The sequence below is a fragment of the Centropristis striata genome, chromosome 3 (genome assembly GCF_030273125.1).
Source record: "Centropristis striata isolate RG_2023a ecotype Rhode Island chromosome 3, C.striata_1.0, whole genome shotgun sequence".
In the NCBI taxonomy this organism is placed as follows: Eukaryota; Metazoa; Chordata; class Actinopteri; order Perciformes; family Serranidae; genus Centropristis; species Centropristis striata.
Genome location: NC_081519.1, coordinates 18,246,764 through 18,273,525, shown reverse-complemented (window position 1 = coordinate 18,273,525; position 26,762 = coordinate 18,246,764). Strand labels below are relative to the sequence as shown.

At 40.2% G+C, this 26,762-nt stretch overlaps 1 protein-coding gene and 1 long non-coding RNA gene across 2 annotated transcripts in view; one reads left to right on the top strand and one right to left on the bottom strand.

Moving 5' to 3' along the window:
* Positions 1–26,762, top strand: part of cdh4 (cadherin 4, type 1, R-cadherin (retinal)) — a 261,145-nt gene that overhangs the window by 76,122 nt on the left and 158,261 nt on the right. The gene's annotated exons all lie outside the window — the stretch shown is intronic.
* Positions 904–9,642, bottom strand: LOC131968254 (uncharacterized). Its single transcript, XR_009394028.1, has 3 exons — positions 9,368–9,642; positions 2,261–2,375; positions 904–1,259 (listed from the first exon to the last, which is right to left on the bottom strand). It is a non-coding gene; the product is annotated as an uncharacterized LOC131968254 (long non-coding RNA).

Genomic DNA, 26,762 nt, shown 5'->3' with positions numbered 1-26,762 from the left:
TATTTTATATGCCTCTTATTGTTAACAAAAATAGTGCCAAAAGATATTATAACTAGCCTACATCAGTGACAGTTGCACTGGGTGTCATGTTCCTCCATATAACATCTAAAGATGTAGGGTGCAGGGATTCTAATATAAAGAAAATATATTTACTGTATTTTAAGCACTAAGCAGATATTAAAACAGAGGTTTATTGTCGCTTATGTATGTTTGGCATAAAAATAGAAGGACTACATACACACATGACAAGGGATTCCTTTTCCATTTTTCTTTTATGTGATTTGATTTTCAGCTTGCTACAATCCCAACAGAAACAGTGCATTATTTTAAAGGCAATGTTAAAAGTTATCATGGCATCTCCGAACTGCTGTGGACAGTTGTTCGTCACATACCATGTGAAATCAGAAGAGCAATAACATAGAATAGAAAATAAAATTGTTTGTTTTTGGGAAATTAAATCCTCTGTTAATTGATTCCCCCAGTTCCAGATGTGTGTCATTATTCTTCTCAGCTTGCTAACAAGTTGCAGAGGTTTTTTTTCTTTTTCTTCTTCTATTGACCCAGCACTATCAGTAACACATCCTTCCCTCTCCACTCGACCGCCCAGTGGAACCAGCGAGACTCCAGGGAGAAGACAACCTCTCCAACGGCCAATTACACCATTAATTGCTTATCAGATCCAATTTGGGATTGCAGTAAATGAAGCAAAGTGTTCTCTGCTGTGTGCGAGCGTGTGTGTGTGTGTAACTGTGTGAAGCTCAGTGTGTTGCCCCTGTCATTCCCAATCAGTGGAATTGAAACACCTAATTGCCGAGCTCCCACTCGTTTGCCTTCCAAAATATTCCTTTGTTTGTCTAATCAGACACACACACACACACACACACACACACACACACACACACACAGTTGGATGCTGTGGTAAAGCAGGACTTCCTTGTGTGTGTGTGTCAACTTTCACATAATACGACCCTGATTTTGAAAAAGTTGTGATGCAGTATAAATGTGAATAAAAACAGAATTCATCAATTCAAAGTATAAATTTTAGACAAATGTTCAACCTCTTTAGAGTCAGGTTGTACACTAGGGTTGGGTGATATGACGGTTTATATTGTGCCACAGTAAATTGTGTCGACTGGTAGAGATTAGTCATGCCGTTTCCAGTGCAGAAGCATTGTGGCATGATCTCATGATCCTTGCACCATCTTGAATCCAGCTGCCTGAAGGATAACGTGATGTTGGCTGACATGGAAGAGGAGAAGCTGTAAATACAGAACAGTAGGAGGTGAAAGGTTCATTAAAGCTCAATGTTAGATACAGCTATGGACGGAGCTTCCTGTCCATAATCTGTGTTCATTTGTTTTGTATTTGTGCACATTTATCTGAAAGCTTACGGACACGGATGAAACAGAGCATTACCACCAGAAATCATGGGGGCAGAGTAGATCATATTTAAAGTCAGCCACAATCATAGGACTTTTTATTTTAATTTGACGAACTTTATGAGGTGATGCCAACTTAAATGACGCATTGAAGTATGTGAACAGTAACGTTGTAACGTTACATTATTTGAAATGGAAGTATATCTTAAAGGGAATGAATGAGGTTAAATTAGGTTTAAGCAAGTGGCAACCTCCTGGTCTGAGCAGTGAGGCAAACCGGGAAGTGCCTAAAGCTGCATTCTACCGAAAATTCCAACGGGGTGCTGACTGCAGCTGTAAAAGCATTTTGGTCCATTCATTTCAATGCAAAATGAGAAAACTTCTCACTTGATTTATTACCTCAGAAATTTAATAGGACAACACTATGGTCTCATTCGCTAGTAAAAAATCTTCTTCAAGACAATTTGATGTTAAAAGTGTAAATATTGGCCCCATTTAGAAGAAAATAGAAGATAAAGAATCGTATGATTTCGGGCATGGCTACCTTTGATTGACAGGCGGCTAACGAGACGAGCCATCATCAGGAGAGAACAAAAGCAACGCGTATCCACGACACTTTCAATAAAGTTAAAAAAAAAAAAGAGAGAGAGAAGTTTACCAGTTTGGTCTCATTACTTTGACCCTTTCACACTGTATTTTCACTTAGTGACAGTTTATTTCAACGTTTTGTTCACCAAACATGTCTTGTTCAACGTATGGTTGGACTAACAGACACTCCAAGAAGTCACTTTTCATTTTTATTATGTAAGTAACATACATTTTGTTTTTGTTTTTTGCAAGCCAAAATTAACATCCCAGTTAATGCTCAAGTTAATGCTTACATGAATTAGCAGCAACTTCGCTCAGTCGGGTTGTCGGTGTAGAGAGGCGTGTCGTCAGTGTCGTCAGATCCCTCTCGCTCCTCCACAGTCCAAACATGTTCTGCTCCTTGTTTCCCTAAAAAATATGACGACGCAAGATGGTGACGAGTGTAATGATGAACTGGATGCCTCAAATGGGCAGTCCACAAACCAATGGGTGACGTCACGGTGACTACGTCCATTATTTATACAGTTTATGGGTTTAACAGAAACTTTAAAGCTCAAGCTCAAGTTCGAAATAAATGAATTGTAATAGGATCAAACCCAGTATGTCATTTTAAAAAAATGTCTTAATTCAATTAACAGAAAAAAATATTGTATTGAAAAGAAAAATGATTACTGTGATATAAACATAAATATTGTGATAAAAGATTTTGGACATGTTGGCCTCCCCTATACTACACATACCAGCACCACCACTGCAGACCACTGGTTCACTGTCTGAGGTATAATGTGGAACATATTAAAAGAAGAGAAAAAAGTTCTATATCTACTCTGGTAGGAGGTGGAGTAATTGATGAAGGGCATTTTGTTTTATAGCCACTGTCATCTGCGAATATGCTGACACATCCTTTAATTAATAAAGGGGCATTAGAGAGCCTCTTCACTCTAAAACTCCATTTCCTCCAACTTTTGCCGTGCAGCTGGATATCCCTGACGAGATTAGATTCCCATTTTATTTTACCCTAGCTTGGGAGTTTAATTTGTTAGAACTAGTTTACTTTCCTCTCTTTCCTAAGTTCCTTTTTTTTCTCCTTGAGCTTCTTCGAGACTTACTTGTGATAAATGTTTGCATAGATAAACAAATTGAACTTCAGCTCCTATTGATTCTCCTCATCCTCCTCCTGTGGCCCCCCAATGTGTAATGAACCAGGTGGAGATTAGGTTAATTGGTCCATGGCAGGTGAAGAGTTCAGGCTTCCTCGTGTCTCTCTAACACACACCCTCTTCCGGCACATGGAGACACACACACACACACACACACACACACACACACATACACATACACATACACACATTGCTGGGAAAGCATAATAACCTGGCTGTTTTATAAGATGTTTCATTATATCTGCAATTGACCTGTCAGAGACATAACCGTTGATGCATTCAGGGGTATTGTGTCAATTTTTGATAGAGTTTCCAATTGATTTATTTTCTCTAGGAAAGTGAATCGATGGAAATCTCATTAAGGTAGAAGGTAAAGGTCATGGCAGACGTGTAAATGAACGCCCCACTGGTTCTTAACACAGTCTCTATATGGTTTCAAAGACGCACAGGTAGCTGCGGAAGTAAACTAAACTTTGTGTTGAGGATGGAATGAAACAATACTGTCACCTACCGTACTGTCCCAGCTATGATTGCACACAACAATGATTCACTCATATAAAGTATATGATCCATTTTATATACTGAGTAGAAACATTGTGAGCCGTTTTTATCACGATTGATTTTATTGTAATGTCTTAAAAAACAAGTCCTGGGCAGCTCAGGTTAACTCAACAACATTAAAGTCTGAAACGCTTTAAAGCTGCACTAATCAATATCTATAAAGGTGTAAATCATGACCCCATATCACTTGAAAGGTGACGGACTCACATAGAATGACCACCTGACCCTGCAGTTCCCCTCAGCTCTACAAAGCATTTTAGGATCTTTCAGCTCGTTGTTTTGGTTTTATGTGCTGTACTTAAGGTTTAGTTTCAGTCTCACAGCTCTCATAACCCTGTTTCCAGCCACATCAGAAATATCAGAAGAAAAAAAAAATACCTGTTGCATTTTGCAGCTACTCTAATGAAGGATAGATTTCTCTAACTCTGGTGGAGTCAGAACCAGAAGTGACACACCAGAAGTGGAAAACTGGCTTTGCACCTGCACTGCAAAAAAAGAAAAGTTGGGTGAACTCAAAATTTCAAGGCAACAAACTTCGATAAAATTTTAAGTTGGACAATTAAACTAAATATTTTAAGTTTGTTCAGTTAGCCGCTAGCTTCAGTTAGCCGCTAGCTTTCCCTAATGACCGAATTTCACAACAAAGAAATAAGAGTTAGCAGAACTATTGTCCCTTGTTTTGAACCCCAACTTAAAGATATAAGTAAAAACAACTCACAAACTTGTTTTTGAGCAGACAACTGGCTTCCTTTGTTGTGCTAATTTACATTATTGCCCTAAATGTCAGTAATTTATATTTCCAAGTTTTACCAAATTAAATCACTGTTTTAGGCCAAAAAATACAAGTTGGCTTTTTTGCAGTGTGGTTAACACACCAAATCAGGCACTGTGCTAACAATGCCAGCTCTCTATTTAATTTGAATGTAGGTCGGATTGTTCAGGCTGTGTGAATTGCAGGGATATCCTTTTAAAGAAAAACGCAGTGGCCTGTACCAAAAGTTGAAACGGAATCACCTTTTTTTGAAGAAACACAACCTGACATCACACTGTTGTGGCGGACCATCTAACTGGCAATCAGACCAAAAGAAGAGAGGAAGCAGACATTTGTTTATCATGTAGCATTGTAGCATTCCATTGTTTACGAGCAACAGTGAAGATGGAAAAGAGACAGATTGATGTTGTGATGAACTTTCCAGAGCTGTACAACCCTGCCATGAGGAAGTGCAAAAGCATCAAACACTGTGCAGTTGCTTTGTGTTGCTCCTCAATTTACGTCACACAATGAGCTGTGCAACCCAGCGCTAATCGCCGAAACGCTTAATTTGGTGTGAATGCAGCCTAACTGAATCTGTGTCTGCTGGATGTATAAATAGGCACCTGTTTACTGTTTATGCCTGTTTGTATATATATATATATATAATATATATATATATAATATGTGAAATATTGTGTATTTGTATATATATATATAATATGTGAACTATATATATAATATGTGTGTTTCAGCTCGCTCCTCTGCCCCCAAGAGGCCATAATTGAATTAACACAGGTTTAAGTTTTCTGCTGATATACTCAGCTTTTGTTCACATGCTGCTTGTGCTTTTGTATTCTCTCACAGACCAAAACATGTTGTTTATTGAACTTGAAACCCACATTGTCTGTTTGTGTAAATGTGAAAGTCTATCTGTAATACACTGGCAACCTGCACAGATTGTTTTGCTGCCTTTTGTCCAATGCATGCTGGGAAACACTTTTCTGACCCTGAATGGATAGACAAAAGTGAGTCAAGCTGATTGCCACAAAGCTACATTTGTCAAGAAGTGATATGGTTTTTTTCTCTAAGCAGAACGCGTCCACCTCTCTTCTTAACTGTTTCATCAGTTGTTCAGATATTGCAGGGACTCAGCCAATGTTGGGAAATAGCAGGAGCTGGCACTTACATGCAGCTGCTGCGCTTCAAGGCAAGACTGCTTTTTACTTTTTTTTTTTTTTTTTGAAGAGTGCAGCTCTCCGTACAGTATTGATATAATGTCTTAGTTTTTCATTTCTGGTGTAAAATGTGGTTGAGGTCTCCGGGGGAGTTCAGAGCGTGTTCTAAACTGTTAAAAGACCGCGGACCTTGATAAGTCCCAGAGAGCTCTGCGACTGGATGCCCAAGGGGACGAATATTTCCCAGACTCAATCCTCCTAAAAAAATGAGTGTTTGGTCAAGAGCTGTTACTCATTCTATTCCCCTTCCTCCCTGCGTACACTCATTTCCTCTCCTCTTTGGTGTCTCTCTCAGTCTCGCGCTCCAGTGGAAATGTGACAAGTGAACAATGATTCATATGCAGCGAGTGCAGAATGGAGCCTATTTCACATGTCTTGTGAGCTCCTCTGAAGTCACCCAGTGGCCCCCCCAGCCCACGACACCCCCTGCATACACATCCACACCTTCCTTTTTGGATAGTTGTGAATTTTATTTCAGCAGTGTGACGCCGGCAGCATCAGGAGACAGAGAGGGAGAGAGAGCTGTGATGTTTACACATCTCGGATAAATGGCTGCGCTGTTTGCTTTAATAACCACACTGAATGCAGAGACACATGTAATTGCTTTGATGTTGCTCTGATGGCTACAAATAATGGCACTCTCCATGATTATGGAGTCAGTTAGGTGCTGGAGGCGTACACACAGGCCCGCGTGCACGTCACTGTACGTGAGAATCCCCCCCATCCCCTCACCCTTCTTTAGTTTCTGTCCTGGCTACCACCCCAAGGGCTTGATTTAGATGAAATGCCACTTTTAATGGAAAAATTTGATGGAAGCAAAACAACAACTTGGAATATTGCTTGTGTAAGTAGCAGGAAGGGAGGCGAGTGCCAGGGCCATGTCAGCGGTAGGGGTTGTTTCTCCCTTGATTGTACTCTTTAGGAATTCATTGGTTGCCTGTATGATATTAGTGTTGTAGCAAATGTAGCCGCCAGGCAGGCAGGGCAGCCGGCAAGCTGCGACTCTTTATAGATGAGCGTGTCAGGAGGAAGTGCGTTTGCAGCGCGGCCCCGCTGTGGACTCACTGTGGAACAAGCTGGGGGGAGTGGACGGTGGCGATAAGTGCCACAGCGGCTCATCATATCTACCGCCTTTCCTCCCTTGTTTTCATCTCGCTTACGTCTTGTCTTAATTGCTTTCATATCATGAATTTGTATGAGCTGCACTCACATTAATGAGACACAAAACCTCCCTGGCAAGCTAGCATTGTTTTGTTTTTTATCGACATTGGCTCAATATCCAATGGTTGCTGCTGAAACACTTCACTTGAGTCTCTCCTGTAACCACTGCTCTAAAACCTTAATGTCGGTGGAGCAGCAAACGGTCACGGTGTCACAGACTCTCTCTGCATCGTTTGCAGCAGTGCAGATATTAGGAGCTGAATAAGCACAATTTATGATTTTCTCACAATTTTTTTTTTTTTACAAAATGAGATTGAGGACAAATTAGAATATAATCTGCAAAACAATGCATGTTTCCTAAAATATTATATTTTAAATAGCTAAAAAATAAAATAAAATTTAAAATAAATCCCAAATAAACACATAAATAATAGAAATAAAGAAAAATTTCTTCTGATAAACAAACTCGGACTTTTTGTCATTTTCAGACAAAAGCTGACATCTCTGGACATTCACAAAGCACATTGTTATAAGACGTGTGTTATCTTCTCGGCTTTCTCATTTTCTGATTTCCCTTGAATTTCGCCGGACATAGTTGTGCTCGTGTTGTGACGCGGCTACTGGACCTGATCACAGCTCCTCGACAATGATTGTGATTCTACTCTGCTACAAATGAAGCCAAAATGTTGCCAAAGCTCCGACTTTAGAAAGGGACGGTGTATCCCTCGGCTACAATGTTTTTCTGCCTTCATACAGCTGCTGACGCAAGTGACCAGCATTCAATGAGTGAAATCTTAAAGTTCATTAAAATCAAAAAAGTAGATAGCACCCTCTATATTGCAATTAATTCACGATCTCACTGATTTGTATGGTAGATTAAGTGTCTCACAAAAATCAACATTTTATATACTGCTTAAATTGAAAACAATAAGTTTATCTGTCACAATGAAAGTAGTTTGAGCAATTAAAAGCCATGTCATATTCGGCAAAAAACATTTTATTAAATCTAAAAACAAATAAATTCTAAACTTACCTAAACGTTTTAACCTTAGCTTACCTTAAATTGAAGGTTTTGTGAACCTTTCCGATAGTTAATCATTTTTAATCAACTCCTCCTTCTGCTGGCCTCCTGACAGCAGCATCACTGTGGTTTTATGGGCTCACACTCCCTGATTTCTGGAGACAGCTGGCAGTAAATATCACCCCTGATAACTAATTAACGGTAGCTAGCAACAAACCGGCAGAAAGTAATAGTTTGGCGGATAATCTACCCACTTTTGGCGATTGTGGTGGTGAATGAAACAAACACTTTGAAGTTATTGAAATCAAGTTACTCAAATTTCTCAAGGACTGTCTTCAGCCCCAGGAGATATTAGCTTCAGAATCATTTATGTGGGCTGCCATGCAGTTTTGTGTTTCTATAGTTACTCTGGCCACACACAATTCCCATTTGGCAGCGTAGTAATTAATTTATCTCTATTGATCTCTTGTATCCCTCAAGCCTTTCAGCAGGGTGGCCTGAAAGCCGAAAGCCGCATTGTTGATTGAATGCACAGTCTATCTTCAGACGCGATCACAAATCAGTCCCCATAGGGGGATAGCTGGGAGCAGGCCAGATTATGGTCTTTCATGCTGCAGTGGTAATGATTCATTTCATCGTACAAGACACAAGTGACTGCTGTAATTGTAGGTTTGGTGCTGGGCAGCAGCTCCTGCCCGCTCACGGCCATGTAGCCTGTCATGGCAAAGACTCAACTGCAGCACTTACGGCACAGCATACGTATCCGACTGCAGCTTATTCTCCATATTTTACTTTTGATGAATTTTGGCATAGAGGGGGCGATATGCTTCAGGTTCAGATTTTTATAATAAGCTGTTCCTGCCAGCTCCCAGCACAGTCTGACATTTACTCAGAGCAGGGCAAATAAGGAGAGAGAAAAAATAAAGGAATATTTGCCCAAGGACCTTCAACTCCCTTCTTGCCACCCCTTCTTCTACTCCTCCTTCTTCTTCATATCTTTTCTCACACATACTTTTTTACTTTCCAGGTATTATGTTTCTTCTACGCATCTTCAACGAGTAGGAGGCACCCCTGGCAAACAGATGAAAAGAGCTGATCTCATAGACCTCTCCAAAACATCTCAGGGATGCAGAGTCCAGAGCAAGTCCAGTGTAGTGCAGAACAAATGTTTGCATAACAACCATTGTATTCATTACCCACTCAGTAATGCAGCGGAAAAAATCTAAAGTCATGAACCTGCTTCACGCCTTTGGGAAAATAGAAACTTAACATGTAGTCATTTGAATGTCAGAGCCTCTATTTCTTCACTTATGTTTCCTATCTTAACCCAGGGGTGCAGCTTTGGGAAATAAATAGCTATTTAAGAAAGAAAACAATGAGACAAAACTGGAGAAGAATGATAGGGGCAGTAATAGTACCAGACAACTCAACGGGAGGCAGGAAAAAGTCGAACTAAAAGCAGCAGAAGCAAGACGGAAATGGAAAAAAAAAAAGTAATGATAGCTCACCTTATGTCAGCCTCTGTGACAGAAATGACTTGGAAGTTTGGAGACTGGCGTTGTCATGGAAACAGATTTTTGTACTGCCGATACGTGGGTGGTCTCTTTGTGTTTTTCCAGTGGATGACAATGCCTGCCGATAAAGATGTCATCCTGAGGAAAATAGGTGTGGGCCGTCAATGGTCCTGAGTGCTGCCATCGCCTTCACTGAAGCCGTATTGTCCCACAGGGTCCTCTGAGGATTGAAAAGCCTCAGCTAGTGTAACTCGGTTTCATTCGAATTCCACGAGTGCTTCCCACAGGGCCTGTTTCAGATAACACACTGCAAGCTGGAGACGTGTCATGTTACCAACTGGGGTCAAAGGATGCACTTCAGCTTTCATATTAGATGATAAGTAGGCGTGTTAACATTCCACTGAATGTACGTTTTTGTTTCGTTTTTTCAGTGTGGGTGAATAAGAAAAAAATGGGAGAAAGATTCTGTATAAATGAACTGCAAGAACAATTCAAGAAATAACAGTTAGGTAGATTAACTTTAGAAAACAACTTCACATAAATTAACTAAATAAAGAGGACCAGTCTACACTACGCTTATAATAGATTTTTTCCATTTGTAAACAAAGAAATGGAACACAAATTGTCCAAGAAAAATAACAAGTAACTATAACATGCATCACACCATCCCTGACATTCTTTCCTTTCTGTTGAATGAACAGACAGATATGATCAATCCCTATTCAGCTCTCCCCATCCATTCAAATGGACACTTTTCTAGGATGTCTAGATTTAGGATCAATCAGAGTAGAAATCAGCCATTACAATATTTTTTGTGTGTTTAGAACATAATCCGGTTCTCAACAGGTTAGTTGCAGTTAGTAGGTTGTTGTGTCTGTAATTTCTCACTCGCTACATCTGCAGCAGCTGATGGTGGGTTGTAAATAACAAAGACATTGTCAGATGATATGGATGGAGTTTGATATTCAGGTTACAGATGCTTTGTGTGACGGTAATGTGCCTGGGGTTACAGCACCTGTTCTTTCTCCTTACTGCTCACCTTGAGATCTCGGCCCACCCATCCTGTCATGGTCGCATTTGTGTCTGGTAGAAGTTTGTGCAGCCATGTCTCACACACAGTTCACAATAGAGCCAGACAATATGGCAAATCTTCTTTCCTAATGAAGTCATTTCATATCCTGATAATATATATCACAACATAGCATTTTCTTTTTTTGGTAATTTAGTACATACTGTACATACTCTATATGAGCATACATAAATGGTCATAAACATTACTATATAACCACATAGTAAAATCTATTTTCATATACTCCATAGGGCCTCTATGGTTCACTTTGAGCTTGACTCCCACATGCAATGATCATAATATAAAGTGTGACTTAAATATTGCCCTAATGCAATTTAACCTCTGGTTTTTCAACATTGTGATTGAAACGACATTGAAAAAATATGCATACAATAGACATGGTGTTAGAGTGTGACATGATATCTCCATATCTGATTTCATCATGATCCAATTCCATTGAAAGACAATAAATGATCTTATTGAATTATTCTCTAGCCCATTCATGAAATCATGACACAGAAGAAGGAACTGCGACACAAGATTCATACACATTGTCTTGTGGTTCCCAGTCTCAGTTTCAGAACAGTTGCACTGGTAACGATGAGCAGTTTGAATGAAAAAAAAAAAAAAATAGAAAAGTCAAATGTCTTTCATCATGAATTCATTCCTTGTAACCGCACAACTAATATACTCAAGACGAAGGATAATAGAAGTCATTACTATTAGATCAGGATTAGAGGAAGGATTGCTCTGTAATCCTTCTTCCAACACTCCAACACCACGAATCTTCCAGAATATTCCAGCATCCGTGCTAATGATCATCAACACCGGTAATGTGCTGCGTGTTGGATCACACTTCCTCCTAGTATCCTTGCACGAGAATGTGTGCTGGAGGCGAAAGTCCTGTTTATCATGTCCGGGCTGTTGTGCACAGGGGCCGCAGTTTTAATTAAAAGTCGTCGTATCTCTCTCTCCCAACATTGGGAGGTGTGATCACTGCCTGTCACTTCAGCTCAACAAAAACATGTTTATTTTTGGTCCCAGATTCATTTAATGGGCTTGTCAAAACTGATGAAAATTAGAGGAGGCAGAGGCGGCTGATAAGCCCCACTGTTATTAGATGGGCTGGAGCTGTTGTTTGTCTGCCTTAGTTTGTCCTGTGTTGACGCATAAATGCCTGTGTACGGCTAGCAAGCAATCTCAAGAAAATACACGACCCTGCATAACTACTAATTCATACCCAGACACAAGAATCAGATGATTAAAGTTTACTTGACTCAAACTTTTATGAATAAATAAAAGATTTGACACTTGTAGCGGCTGAAGAGGCCCCCCAGTATTCAGCAGTGCTGCTACACTGCAGTCTACACACTGTTTTCTGAAATGTAGATCAGCAGAAGTAAATAGACATGGGAGCAGACAAACTCCTGTTCTTATTCGCTTGGGTGGTTCTATCTTTGTTGTCTCTCCTGAACGCAGAAAAGAAAGCAAAAGTTAGAATTTTCCAACTAATCCTCCCAGGGGCAGAACAATGGCGCAGTAGTGCTGCATGATGTGCATCAAATAAAGATGTGTATCAAATAAAAAGTAGGACTTTTATATCTGTAACTACAGTTTCTGCATGGAAGTGTCACTCCACAGCCTCATGATGACAACTATATTTCTCCTAATGGCTCAATATTATAATATAATATATAATATAAATCAGACTGTAGTTTATACTGAAGGTACTATACGAGACCGAATTGGGAAGATGATGGGATTTTACTGCTTCCCCGTCGCCTGCAATACAGCGCTGTTTTGCTCCACAGAGGGCGATTTTTATTGAAATGCTCTTCTTACTGAGGTTATGTAGACGGACGACAGCATGATATATGAATGCAACCATCTGCTCTCTAGGTGGGCTTTAGTCGAGGGCATTATTGCATAGTACTGTAATTGTTTTTGTTGTTCAAGTCCATTTTCATGTCGTAAAAATGCAAATATAGCATGGAATATAACTGAGACACTGGAAAACAGGAGATATAAATAATTAAAAAGGTGAAAAATCAAGGTTTATAGTTTGAGAAGGAATGAGAAAAATAAGGAGATGAGAATGGAGGTCAAATGTCAGAGGGACTCTTGTTTGTTGTGGCTCAGCCTGTTCAGAGACTTCCTGTTGGTGCATTTTCTTTGCAACCCCTTCCCTGAAACTTCATACAGACATTTTAGTGAAAAACACAGAAGGTAAATATAATTGTGTTTGTTTACAAGAATAATCCACTTAGTAGCTTTAAGGTTTAACTTCCCACATGAAATGTAACATCAACACACACCTAATCTGACAATGAATCAGATAACCAGAGGCAAGACTAGTGGCCATGGTCTGCTGGTTAATTTAGTGATTAATATACAGTATCACATGTACATCCATTACATTACTTACAATGGATGAAGGCTTGTTTCTTTTTTATTATGCCTCGGAGCGAGTGGAGGCATCATGTACGTCCCATTCTTGTGAGTGCAATATCTCAGGAGTGCCTCCAAGGGAATTTCTTCAAATTGGGCATGCACTTTTATTTGAACTCAAGGATGAACTGATTCGATTTTGGTGGTGAAAGGTTTAGGTCACTGTGACCTTGTGTCCATCCCAATGCTCATGGCTGGTATATGTCAGGAATGTCTTCAAATTTGGCACATCACATGATGAAACATCAGTTTCATGAGCCTGGTTGAGATCTAATCTACTTTTTTTTCTGTATACAGACCATATACAACCCCCTCCAAACTTGACAAAAAGCTGCCACCATGCACTGCACGACTCCTTCTCCTGCTCTCCATAGGAAATAAATGTAAAGCATTAAGATGCCCTTGGTTGCCTTTGGATAGTGCAAATGTACTGTAACTCCAGCAGGTTCTGCACCCCCACCACTGCTCCCTCCATATCAGAAGTAACAGCCCTCAGGGAGTCATATCTACTGTCTCACACATTCATTTACAGTTAATGCTTTAAGAGCATTTTCTTGCTCCAGAGTAAATTACATAGGACATTTGCTGAAATTATCACATAATGCATAGATATAACAACAGTTACATTGTTATGTTGCATTTTTGTATTTTTATGGTATTAAAGTGCTACATATTAAATAGGGTGCTCCTCCTTCTAAACAATGATGTACCCTAATGTGACACACACACACACACACACACACGCACACACTTGAAATATTTGGGCAGGCCACACAAAGTGCTGAAAAGCAAATGCCCCTAAGTGCTACCTTAGTCCCTCCAGGAGAGGTTTGAAGTGTGCTCTCTGTCCACTTAGTGCCTTCACATATCTAAGTGCTCCGTTTGACCTTCTCACTGTCTCAGTGCCCAGAACTGAGCTCATCACCTCTTGTGTGACCCACTCTCTCAGGTTTGCCAGTGAAGTACAACCAAAGACAGTAGAGCGGGCACAAACACAGAAATGTGTTGAGCCACTTGAAACGCATAAGTACAGAAACTAAATTAGAGGTGTATCTCTGTTGGTTTCATGTGCTAGGGCAGACTTTTTGAGAACAACATTAAAGTGCTACACAATCACTCATGAAGATCACTTTTGTAATTAGTTTTTGGACACAAATTATTTATTTGATGAGTTACTGTAGCAGTCACATTAAGATTCTGACAGTTGATGGCAGGTCCTTTTGTAAAGGATTTTCCAGGATCATCTAAGTTCCTTAAAGTCTGTGAAACAGGTAAAAAGGTTGTTCACTAGCAAGCTAACGGCTACGTCAGTGTAACTAATGCACAGCAGATTAGTGCAGGTTAAAGTACATTTGTGCCAAAAGAAAGGCATGGTAGTAATGTCACATTACTTGCTAACACACAGTATATGTACCTAGTGGTTAGAGTGCATGGAGAAATCATAACTCACCTGCAGGAAAATGTGGATTGCTTTTTGAGTCAGCCTTAAGCGGCAATTCAAGGAGCTGGAGTTATTAGCACTTCCTCATTGGCTCCATTTCAGCTCTGAAGGTTTCTGCTTTGGTTTCACAGATGAGGAAAAAAGTTACTTAAATATTTTTTCCTGTTCTTAAGTCATAAACCAAGGAGAGAAAACTATTAAAAAGCCTCTCTGGGCTTCTGTACATTCTAGATGTACATTACAATAAAAAAGTATTTAGTTACATGAAAGCAATGACGTTCATGCTGTATTTATAGAAGCATGACATTTATAGACCATTGACATTTTCAAAGCTTAGCGGGGTCATTGTGAAAGAGTGTGCTTGGGGTGAGTCTGCAATTCTACGTCTGACTTCATTTCGACAGTTTTTCTTCAGGAAAAAGGCTTGATGACAGCTGTTATGTGCCTCCAACTGTCAAAATGCTCTCACCGGTGCTTTCAGAGAACATCTGACTGGACCAGTTTAACAACCAGTTGCAGTGAGTCTCCCAGTCCTTTCATGTCTCCAGGAAGCAAATCACGCAGGTCCAGTTGGATGGTTATTCGGATGGCCCTTTTTTGGTTGACTCTTCTTGTGAATACCAGCCAAACAACCTGCCTCAGAACCCACCACAGGGACACAGACAAAGCAGTGTCTTCATGTCGACATGCATCTCATAATGTTCTGCTCCTCCAGCAGACACATAATAGGCCTCTAACAGACCCTAGGGAGATTGTTAAAATAGCACGGCAGGTTAGCTAAGACGTGCAGTGAAGTATTCCCATGTGGGGATCATCAAATAGACACCTAAGGGATTGATGGCAGCCTTTAGCCGCCTCCTAATAGTCACATGTTGGACAGATATGACTGGGAGGATGAGTCCCAGGTGGATGTGAAATACTTCACAGTACCTGTTAGCTACTGGTTGTCAATAGAAACGAGGGGATATGAGGGAGCGGTGCTCTTTGTTGGCTTAATGGTTAAATGGGGTTGCAGGGAGCCGGGCTGGGGGTGGTGGAGGGGCTGATAAGCTGACAGAGCAAATGGAGAGGCTGCTGAAAAGATGCTCTCTCCTCTACTGTAATCAGAACAGTTTAGGTGATATTTATGCTTGTTTTTTTCTTCTTCTCAAATCCTGCCCAATGAAGCTTGGGTAATGGACGTCATTCAACGGTTGAAACAAAACAGGGATGACGTGATTTCTCTGCCTGCTGACTTTATACAGAGGGGACATGGGGGACAGCTTTTGGGGCATTAATGTCACATCTATCAAATTTTGCAATAACTTTCAGTGAATTAAAGTGTGCAGTGAACTCTGAGAGCTTGAAATTGGCAATGGCGCCATTCATTTTTGCTTTTTTTCATTTTCTGTAAATATACAGTCTATTTTATGAACTTGATGCACAGTCTTTGCTTGCGCCCTCCCAGCTTCTTTAGAATCGGGCTCGCACAGGCAGCATGTGACAGAAATAGAAGAGCGGGAAGTGCTAACAAAGCAGACAGAAGCTGTGAAGCCTCTTCTTCAGTGTCCACTTCTGCCTTCCAGCCTCATCATCTCCCTCCCAGCCTCTGTGGATCCACAGGGTCTAACTAAGCACCTTCTGTCCTCCCCAGCCAAGCCGACTCTTGATCTCCCCAGGCCCTCCGCCATCCTTCACTGGTCTTAATGACAGACATTTATTTAATTCAAGCTACTGGGAAATGAGATTAGTTTCGATAGGGGAGGACAGGGGGGCAGACAGTGGAGCCAGCGGAAACGAGAGGGAGAAAGAAAGTGAGAATGCTTGTCTGTGTGTGTTATCCCTTCACCCGCCACATGTCTGCCTCTGCAGGGAGGTTCTCACACTCTTTACCCTTGTATGAATTTCTCATTAATACATCTTACAGTCGAACAAGTCATTCCTACTGTATGTTAGAGGGAAGTAGGGCTGCCCCCTCTGAGTCAAAGTTGTTTTGGTCTTTTTGTTGCTATTTCATGCCAATGTCTTAAACACAATATTTAAAGCATAATTTTTGCGGGGAAACTCAGTTTAACATCTGCTGATCTATTTAAACTGTTGATTTAATCAACTGCTTGATTAGTCGACAAAATTTACAAAAAAGCTTGTGTTAGCCCACTAAGAATTTCTTCAGTAGAGGATGATTGTAGAGGGAAGCTTAAGGTCTTGATATGTGTATTTCTTCCATTTTTGTAACTTATTTTATCAGCAAGTTATTATCCAGCAAACGCACTGTATGGATTGGTTTTCCAACAAATTATTGTGTTCCAGTAAAAAAAAAGCACATTTGAAAGTAAAATAACAACAACATTTGTTACTTTTTTGTTTTTAAACGCTTGAGACAACAAATACGTTGGAATCACCATCTCCTATCATATGATAATCTCATCATGGACCTTTGTATTTGTCTATTGCTTTCAACCATGAATTAGAAAAATTGGTTATCACATCATCAGTAACAACCACCTGACCTCTTGACAAAGGTTTAATGCTAGCTACCACGTCTTTAGCCAGCAACTGAAAAGTAGACTAAAATTAAAGCTATTACCTTCCTCTTTTTTTTGGGAGGAAGGTGTATTTTTTGATTATGAAGTGCCTAATGGCCTACACACTTTTAGCAAAAAATGAAAAAATTTGACTTCCTATAAATGTTTTTAATGATCAGAATGGTCAAAATGGTCAGATAGAACATGATGCAATTGATTACAGTCCTTTGCCTGTCAGTCTGTCCCTGACTCCATCATGGCTCACTGCAGCATGCCCAAATGAGCCAGCAGGAACACAATGACAGAGATGATGTTAACGAAGATGATGATGGTAGTGATGGTGACGATGATGGGATGTTGATGCCGTCGGTTGGTAATGAGATTGCATCCACAACATGTTGGATGCTGATTGCTTCTACAACGCCGCCTCTTACTTCATTATATTTGCAGAAGCTCGGCCATTGGATTATTGCTCTTTCTCCAAACAGCAGTGTCAGACTCCGCATGCTAGTGGAAGCATTGACTCAGCAGTGAGTGTGTGAGTGTGAGTGTGAGTGTGTGTGTGTGTGTGTGTGTGTGTGTGTGTGTGTGTGTGTGTGTGTGTGTGTGTGTGTGTGTGTGCGTGTGCGTGCGTGTGTATGTGAGCTCTGCTTGACTCTGTGTGAGCCCATGCAGTGTAACACCCTCCAGCTCTGACACAGTCCACAGAGAGGAAACTGCGACAGGAGACCTTGGTTTCGACATATGTTCAATTTACCACTCTTCACACACACACACACACCGCCAGGAACACACACATGCAATTGATTGTTCTTTCATTTACTCTGAATTGCAAGGTGACTGCACACACACGCACGCAGGCACGCACGCACACACACACACACACAAACACCCACACTCAGCCGAATGCAGATTACATGAGCTAAAACATACACATGCAGCCGTGCCTACAGAGATACGAGGCGGCTACAGACGAGCACTTGGCTGCCTAAAGCCCCCGGAGCGCATGTCATCTCCTCCCTCCATCCCACATTGGGGGCTCTGCATTTTAACTAAACATCTGGCTGTGTCAGCACCAGTTCATCACAGCAAGGACCCCCCCTCCGCCCACCTTTTTGCCTCTGTGTCTAACTCTGCATGTTGGGAGACTGCATTCAGAGGAAATTCTATGCATTGCATGTTGTGTTTCACGGCTGTTGGGTGTTTACGAGTGAGCGTGGCGCATGCATATTCATTTGGGTTTAATCATGAGGCATAGAGGCTGAATGTGCTGGCTTTGACTGGACAACATGGGTGTCGAGGATATAAACGCATGCCAACGCGCGCCCACAAATGCCAAGTGTCCTTGCACACATGATGTTTACATGCTGAAATGAAACCACCTACTGGGCTCCAACAATTAATCGCCTGCTACCTACAGCGCATTAACATTAAGGTTGAGTCACCCCATTAAATGCGTTTAGCCTCCAGGGAAAGTGCTTTTGTGTTAGCTGAGAGAGAGTACAAATAGCTCGGAACAAGCCGGAACCATTTTATATTTAGGCTTTAACAGCATACAGCATACATTAATGCAAGCACTCTGTACAACAGGGTGGTTTCAGCCTTGGTGGCTGTTAACAGTGAAGGTTGAAACAGTTTTTGTACAGGGCCCTGATTATTAAGAAAAGTGAGGAGTGTGATGTCTCTATTCATTAAACACTGACACTTGTGGGAAATTTCACCAGGCCGTGAGAGGGTAATTTACATCAAAATGACTCATGTTCTATATTTAGTGTCACTCAGCTTCATTATTACTTTTCACACTAAAAATGTATGTAACAAATTAGTTATATCTGGTGTTGGTGCCACCAATCAGAAAAGTTCTTCTCTTCATTTCCGCACCACTTACCTCTATATTAGACTAAAGCCCAAAAAAGGGTTTTTTGCTCCAGTCCTCTATTTTCCTCTCCAGATGAATGAAGACAGAATTGTTTTCTCATCTTGTTAGTATTCCCACTGTTGATTTTATTGAGTTATTGAGTTACTGTCTTTTGTTTCTCCAAACACAAGAGCTGATACAATTGAGAATTGTAGAAAGTGAAACTGAAAAACAAAGAATGCTTTTTAAATAACAAACCCAACACTGACTTGTTAAAATCCCCCTCAAGACATATTCTAAAGTATGTAAAAATGCTCTGCTATGATTAATATTTTGTTTAACATTGCTTTGTCACCAAAAAACTTTGAGAAGAGGCTGGAAGCACATCTACTCTTCCTCCTTTACTGACAACTTCTGGATCTGGACCGGCCCACCACTGCTGCTTGTATCCCATAGCGAACTGCAGCTCATGGTTGTAGTTTGCATCGGCCTGGTCGGTGTCTGGTCTTTTTCCCTGTTAGAAGAAACATTGGTGAGGCTCCAGACTGAGAAGGAGTCTGTGGTGCACCGAAATCAGCTACTAGAATATCAGAATGATGTACTGTAGCTAGCATCTTCAGCTAGTTTGTTAGCTTGTAACTGGCAGTGGCTGACTGCTGGTTGTAAAGATACAATAATATCTGCTAGGATGTTACAGTGTGTTTTCACTCTGCTCTGTGGTGGTTTCAGATTTCATTTATGGGTTTTGATTGGCTTTCAAAGTTTTGTGACTTGCTATTCAATTTTGGGGATGGGCAATGCTGTATATTCATATATTATAACTAAATATATAAAATTATATTATTTTCCGAACCTACCAGACTGTTTTAACTGTTGTATTATTTCCATTTTTATATATATTTTCACAATAATAACAATTATTTATCGAAAATCCTATTTTTTTAAAGCAACAATAGTCAAACCCAGAATATTGTGGCAGTATTGATATTGAAGTATATATTAATTTTCTCCATACCACCCATCCCTAATTAAGTCTAATCAATCCCTCAAAAACCTATCTGAAAACATCTGAGGCAAGAAAAAGGCCATGCCACAACAACATTTTGTTTCTCTGCATCACCTAGTTTGACAGCTTGATCCACGTTTCGTAAGCCAGACGAAGGCACTGCAACCGCTGTCCAAACTTTCCATTATTTAGCAAACTTTGCTAAACTCGATATTTGCAAAAAACAACCCTGCCTCACAATCTCAACTCCATTGTCAAGTTTCTAATCGGGCTTGAAACAATGACCGGTGCACAGGAGAGCTTGGCCTGGATTTCCTTTATGCAGATATAAACTTGCTACACAGGAGCTCCACAGATATCAGCCCTTACCCTCAGAGGCTAAATCATTGTCAGATTGATAGTCTAGACTGTCCACTGCCTATATGATACGTTCCCTTTGCTTGTTAAAAAGGTTATTGGCAGGATTGAAACCTTTGCTTGAGACACTCAAGCTTCTTGTCTTAACTTACACCCAGCTGGGGAAATTAGTGAATAAGCTCCTGAAAGTTTCTGTGATAGTGAACATTTACAAGTTAGCGTCTCTTGAGAAAACTGAATTCGCCTCTGAAGCAGTTTGAAGCTTCTTCTCATCGATGTTAGACATGTGAGATGTACGTGTGAATGCGTGCCGTGTGAACGTGTGCCGAATGCTTTTCCGGTGTTAACAGGGTGGAATCTCTGCCAGACCTGTTTGCTTGTCTGTGACAAAGGCGCTGGTGTCAAAACACATAAAATCACAAAGTTGGGTTTCCTGTGTTATCCTCAATACATCCCCAGTGCAGCCTTGTACTTTTGAGTGCAGTGCACGTAAGCAATGCTTATCTCTGAAGAAAGGGGGCCTTTAGTGATTACAGTGTATTGGCAGTTGTGTGTGTGTAACAGCAGTCTCCTGAAGTGCCCCATTACCTCTGATTTAAAGTGTGTACAGAGCAACAGGCCAGCCAATACAGTCCTTCCTCTGGTATGCTGCTCACAGACAGGAGGGCTGTGGAGAGAGTGAAAGAAGCAAATTATGGGACTTTTAATGAGTCTTATTCACAGTCACAGAATCACATTTTCTACCGTTAATAACATTTTGCAATTCATCCCTTTTATATACCGCATTTAGTCCTTGGTCAATAAAAATCTACATGTTTTGAGACCTTTATTAAAGAAGATACGCTGAAAAGCTTTTCACTTTGACGGCCGGTATGTACATGTTTATTTATGCTGCATTAATTTCAGTAGTTACAGATCTCAGCAAATTGCTTCAAAGCATGTAAGCCTACTAAACCAAACTAATTAGCAATTTCTTTTGAACTGGAAACGGGGGGGGGGGGGGGGGGGGGGAGACTGGAAATGATTAAGTGATTGATCAAAGTGAATAATCATGATAAAAATGCCCCCAAGAGTGCAGTCAACCCTGACAAAGACACTTTTACTGTTCCAAAACTGTCCTAGTCATCAGGTCAGTGAAGGCAGGAAGTCCTATATCCCCCTATGTGTTGGCTGTTGTCATTAATCATCCCATATTCTGCAGCAGGACACTCAGATATAACTGGCATGAGTGAAAGACACGTGGTCAGCAGAGCAGCTTCTCCAAAAGCATTTCCCTGTTGGACTCACTAACAATAGCACTCCACAAACTGTTTGTCCATGATGCCTGGAGTCTAAACCAGCATCAAGTGTGTTTGTGCACTTGGCGCTTCACTGCCTCGCACTTTAAAAAACTATATTTTCTTTTCTCATAATCAACACCAGATTGTAGAATTTTGGCATTCATCACATTTCCAGCAGCACTAAATGAAAAACTACAGTTTTGAGTGATGCAGTTTTATACTTTGTACTTGTACTCAACTCAAATTCTGAGGACAATGTCAAACTTCTTACTCCACAAACACATGACCAGCTAATCAATATATATGTTGTACACTTAATCTACGGAATAACTAAAACATGAAATGACCTGATGAATCCATGATGAAAGTCCAATATTTACTTTTGATCATCACCAACACCTAAGGGAAATATCAAAGATCAGTGTGAGTGAATCAAAAGCCACACATTTCTGGGCCATTAAACTGTAAAAAAAATCATCATTTCCATTATAGATTAATCTCAGTTATGCCAGAAAAAGAGGATTTTAAAAGGTTTAAAATGCAATATAAAATAAATCAGAGAAAAGAAGGAAACTCAAGGGAGGGACTGAAAGAAGCATTTTCTACCATGTTTGCTTGAAAAGTCAGCTGAACCATGAATATATCATCAAAATAGTTGACAATTATTTTTATGATGAGTTAATAAGGAAATATTGATTTGTGTAGGTTTAGATTAACCATTTGAGGATTTCTAAATGTATTAACTCCATATTTGTGCATTTTGTTTCTACTGTTTATATTTTTAATATATGTATGGTTGCCCATAAAGTTTATATTAAATATTTTTTACCTCTCTCCACGAAATGATTGTTACAATGTGATTTTTTCTTGACAGGTAAAGTGTATATCTTCTCAAAACTTTATTAACCAATCTCTACCAAACATATCACAATGAAAATGAAACCACAATTAACAGAGGATTGTGTCTGAAAACAAACTTATTTCAACTTCATGGGCGACTGTGTATTTTTAAAATATTGTTTGTATGTTGTTTTCTATTCTTCATATTTTCTATTCATGCTGCTGTTTTTTTACTCAAAGTTTCTTTATTATACATTTATATTTAGTACTCCTTTGCACCAATACACCACATAAAATTCCTTGTATGTGAAAACCTACTTGGCAATAAAAATAGTTGTGATTCTGATACTGTATTTTTGCTTTGAATTAAAACTCTTCCATCTCTTCTCTGTAATGCTTTCTATCACATAAACGAGCTATAATAATGCACTGTGTTAGCTCACCTGACAGCCTGCACCCCATATCCAAAGACTGAGTCCTTACCACAGCAGCCCAGGTTCAAGTCAGACTTGTAGCTCATCGCTGCCCCACCTCCTGTCAATCTTGCAGTGTACTACGAAGTAGAGGCAAAGAGCCCAAAACATAATCTTTTAAAAAAAAAAAGAAGTAAGCTATAATACCTTTGGCTATCAAGGATAAGTACATGCTAATCACTATGTAGAGGCACACACACATCGAGTGGAAGCTGCATTCATCTTATGCGCACAAACTAAGAGTTCTGTACATCTTTCATAAATCCCATCAGGCATGTTTTCTATTATTTTGTCAACAAATTCAATTCAGAGAAAAACCTGACAAAGAGAAGAATCACTGATGAGCACAAACAAGAAGTGACCCTCTCCAGTGTCAGCATTACTGTCTGCAGTACGGCGGATTAGCCATCCTTAATCTCATCATATGGAGTCTGAGGTCGAATTGCATGTTGGGAGCCAGGAACATAATTTAAACATGCCTATCTGTTAGTCTAATATAAAACCTTTGCAGGCAGCGGCCATGGCGTGCACGTTGCATCGAGGGTTGAATATACGATCGCTCGCTCCACAAGGGCCCTATTACCACAAAACGTTAATGCTCCATGTCATTGTGCTTCCATTCACTCACTTTAGTACAATAATTAATCAAAATAAACATACAGCGCTTGACAATAAGGCTTTTATATTCGGCACTAATCAGACAACTCATTAGGCAGTAATGAGCCGACTCTGCCTGCTCTTGTCGTGTTTAGGGGAAGTTTGGCGCATGGGGAGAAGTGTGTGTGTGTGTGAGAGAGAGAGAGAGAGAGAGAGAGAGAGCACACAGATACACATAGGCACACATGCACCCACTCAAATACACACACACACACACCAGCCGGCACTCCTGTAGTCCCACTCCAATTATGGCAGCATCTCACCCGGGAAGAAGCCCACTTACCCAGCATTCACTTTATGAATAATTGATTGTTTGTGCCAGTGTTATATTTGTAAATACACGTTTGCTCTCTGATTAATAGTTTTCTAGACATACTCATTTGTTCAATTTGATTAGAGTTTTAAATGTATTATTTATTAGCTGAAAATGCTCTCCGGTTATTAGTCATCACAAGGGCAACAAGAAGATTTGGCATAAGGACGCATCTGCATGCAAACAGACGTGCCCGCATCAATCCACACTCGCTCACATGGCAGGTGGCAGCGTGTGTGATTTAACACGTTGCTCAGATGTTGTGAACATTTTAACTGCCTCAGCTTGTGTTAGTGCACGTCTCTTGGATTCACAGCTATTTTTTTTTAATCTTTGAGACTATAGAAAGTCAGTAATTAAAGCGTTGTTTTAGTATTTTTATGACATCCATATGTGCAAGAATTCAAACCTCTTTAATGTAGAAATACCAGACACATTTATTATTTATGATAAAACAGTAAGACATACTGTGAACGGCTGTTACTTCTTTGGCCAAGTGCAAAGAGGAAGGTTGTCTTACAGGCAATACGGATGTAATTTGGTGCTTTGTGAGAGCTCAGAATGTTTCCTTCGTGTCATTGATGAAGGAAATGAGAGACTGTGACCTTTTGGATGAGTTTGTAATATGTGGGAGTCAGCATCATCTCTTTGCTTTCACCGATTCTTCTCACAGTGTCTTCATAAAGAAGCCGGGTCAAATGTGTTGGATAAATTTAAAAGAAAACTAATAGTATGGTTCAGAACAAGACTGGCGCACATTTGCTGCAACAGATCAGTGTGTCCCACTTAGGCAGAGTTACTCAAAGTGCCAGTGGTGGTCCCAGGAAACATTTTGTGTTCTACAATTCTACAATGTCATTTAGCAGACGCTTTAATCTGAAGCGGCATACATTTGAGAGTCAATACAACACAAGAAAACAAGTCAAAAGACAACACATGAGTAAGTGCCATACTCAGCCCAAAACAATCCAAAATCAACTCTAATCCACTTAAAACTCAACAAATGTTTGAGTTAGTTGTAATCTAACTTTCCCCAAATGTGACATGAATTGCAGTCCATGCATTGTACATTTTTGGCTGTCCATTTCAATACTTTGATGCTTAATAGACTACTCAGATGCTCAATGATCAAATTTTGACCTAATGTCATTGTTTTGACATTCAAATTCTGTTTAGGCTTTTGAATGAAGCTTTGAGTGCCTGTTGAAGCCTATTATTTTAGCCAGCACATTTAATTGCGAAAATAACAACAACAAAAAAAACACCTGACGATAAAGGATCCAATAGCCGATCCAATCAGCCAACCCCAGCACAGCATTCAAATATTCCGAGTCCGAGTCTCTCTGCAGTATTCTTGCATCAGTGGAATATACTAATTTTAGCTGGTTTTCTTCTTCCTGCCGCCAGGAAGTTTACTATCCACCGATTAGAAATGATAAAGATCACATTCCAGATTGTGAATGTGACATTAAAGGATTGCTTTACATCCTGTGGTTGAGTGTCAGACTGGTTAGGCTGAACCATAGACTGTATATAAATACAAACAATGGTATGCCCATGATCTGATGACAGTGATCAGAACCTATTTATCAGCGCGAGCATTGATGACAGAGCTGTCATGGGGCCAAAAGTTCTATAAGAGGTCATTCCTAACTTGATGGATGCTTGTTCAGGGGACACAGTTTGATGCAGCATCCGAGTAGTCTATTAGGTCAAAAAGTATTGAAATATTAAATATAATGCATGGATTTCATGTCATATGCGAAGAACACACAAAATGTTTCTGGGGACCACCATTGCCACTTTGAGTAACTAAGCAGTAGCAAAACAGCTAAATGGAATCAAGCCATCATTAATGGTATTGTTTACACCTTTGCTTCTCCTGTATGAAAGCCACTGAAGTGGTGTATCGGTTAAAGCCCCTAAACATCTGTGGGACGCCCACACAGGTGTTCTGAGTTAATCCGCCTGATTGGCCTTCTCATCAGGATGGTGTGGGTGTGCTTGATTGACATCTACTTGATTGTCCTCCTGCCCTGCTTTAAAGACAAACTACATCTAATGAGCTATAGTAAATGCAAACGCTTGTGTAGGTGTGCAGGGCCATTAATGGAATACATACTGATGTTTACAGACTGTTTACAGTGTTCCAGTGTTGTGAGTCGTAGGCTGTGGCTAATTTGGCTGTTGCAGCATGTACAGTGCTATTGTTGAAAACCTCGAAACCTGTTGCAAAGAGCTTGTGGACGAATGCCCAGCAACTCAATGGGGGGGTCTCACTTACAAAACTGACAGACATGGTGCATCATTAGTGTGTACATGTGTGTGTGTGTGTGTGTGTGTGTGTGTGTGTGTGTGTGTGTGTGTGTGTGTGTCTGTCTGTCTGTGAGTGCGCATGCAAGTGTTTGTTGCTGTGCTCCTCTGGAGTGCTAGCAGGCCAACTGAAGAGAGAAGGAAAAGCAGCACTGCTCTGCACCATATGCCAAATATGAGCTTGCCTGCCAAGTTGTGGGGGATACTGGCAAGTGCTAGCAAGGCTGAATTCTTGACAGAGGGAGATGAATAATTGAACATGTGCGGAGCAAAGTTCTGTTGGGATAGAGTGGGGTGCCTTTATACGTGGAGAAGGGAAATGGAGACACTGTCTATGAGCAAAACGCTCATAAAGATAGGGATGTGTTTGTGTTTTGTAAACAAGTCAAGAAGTTACAAATAGAGAATTTAAGATGAACTTGAAATTGATTTAAGGTGAGACATGAGTTCAACTTATTGGCATTTGTGCATTTTGATCATAACAACAATCCAAAGAGGCCAAAAGCTGCCATCAAGCCTGCAAGTTAGCACAGAAAATCAGTATGCATACTAAAAACTAAGGAATGTTTGAAGAAAAATCAGTGTAACTTAATTCATTGGAGACATCTTTTTAAACGGGGCATGCATTTTATATTTAAATTATAATTAATTTAGCAGCTCCAAGTAAAGAAGCTTCAAACTTTAGACCAGGCTTTTATAGAAGAGCAGTAGTCCAACCCATTCTCCTGACAAAAGATATACATTTATTATATTTTTTATATATTTTTTTTTATAATTCAGTGAACCATGAATTTCCAATTGAATGCATTTTAGTCCATATCTTTAAAGCA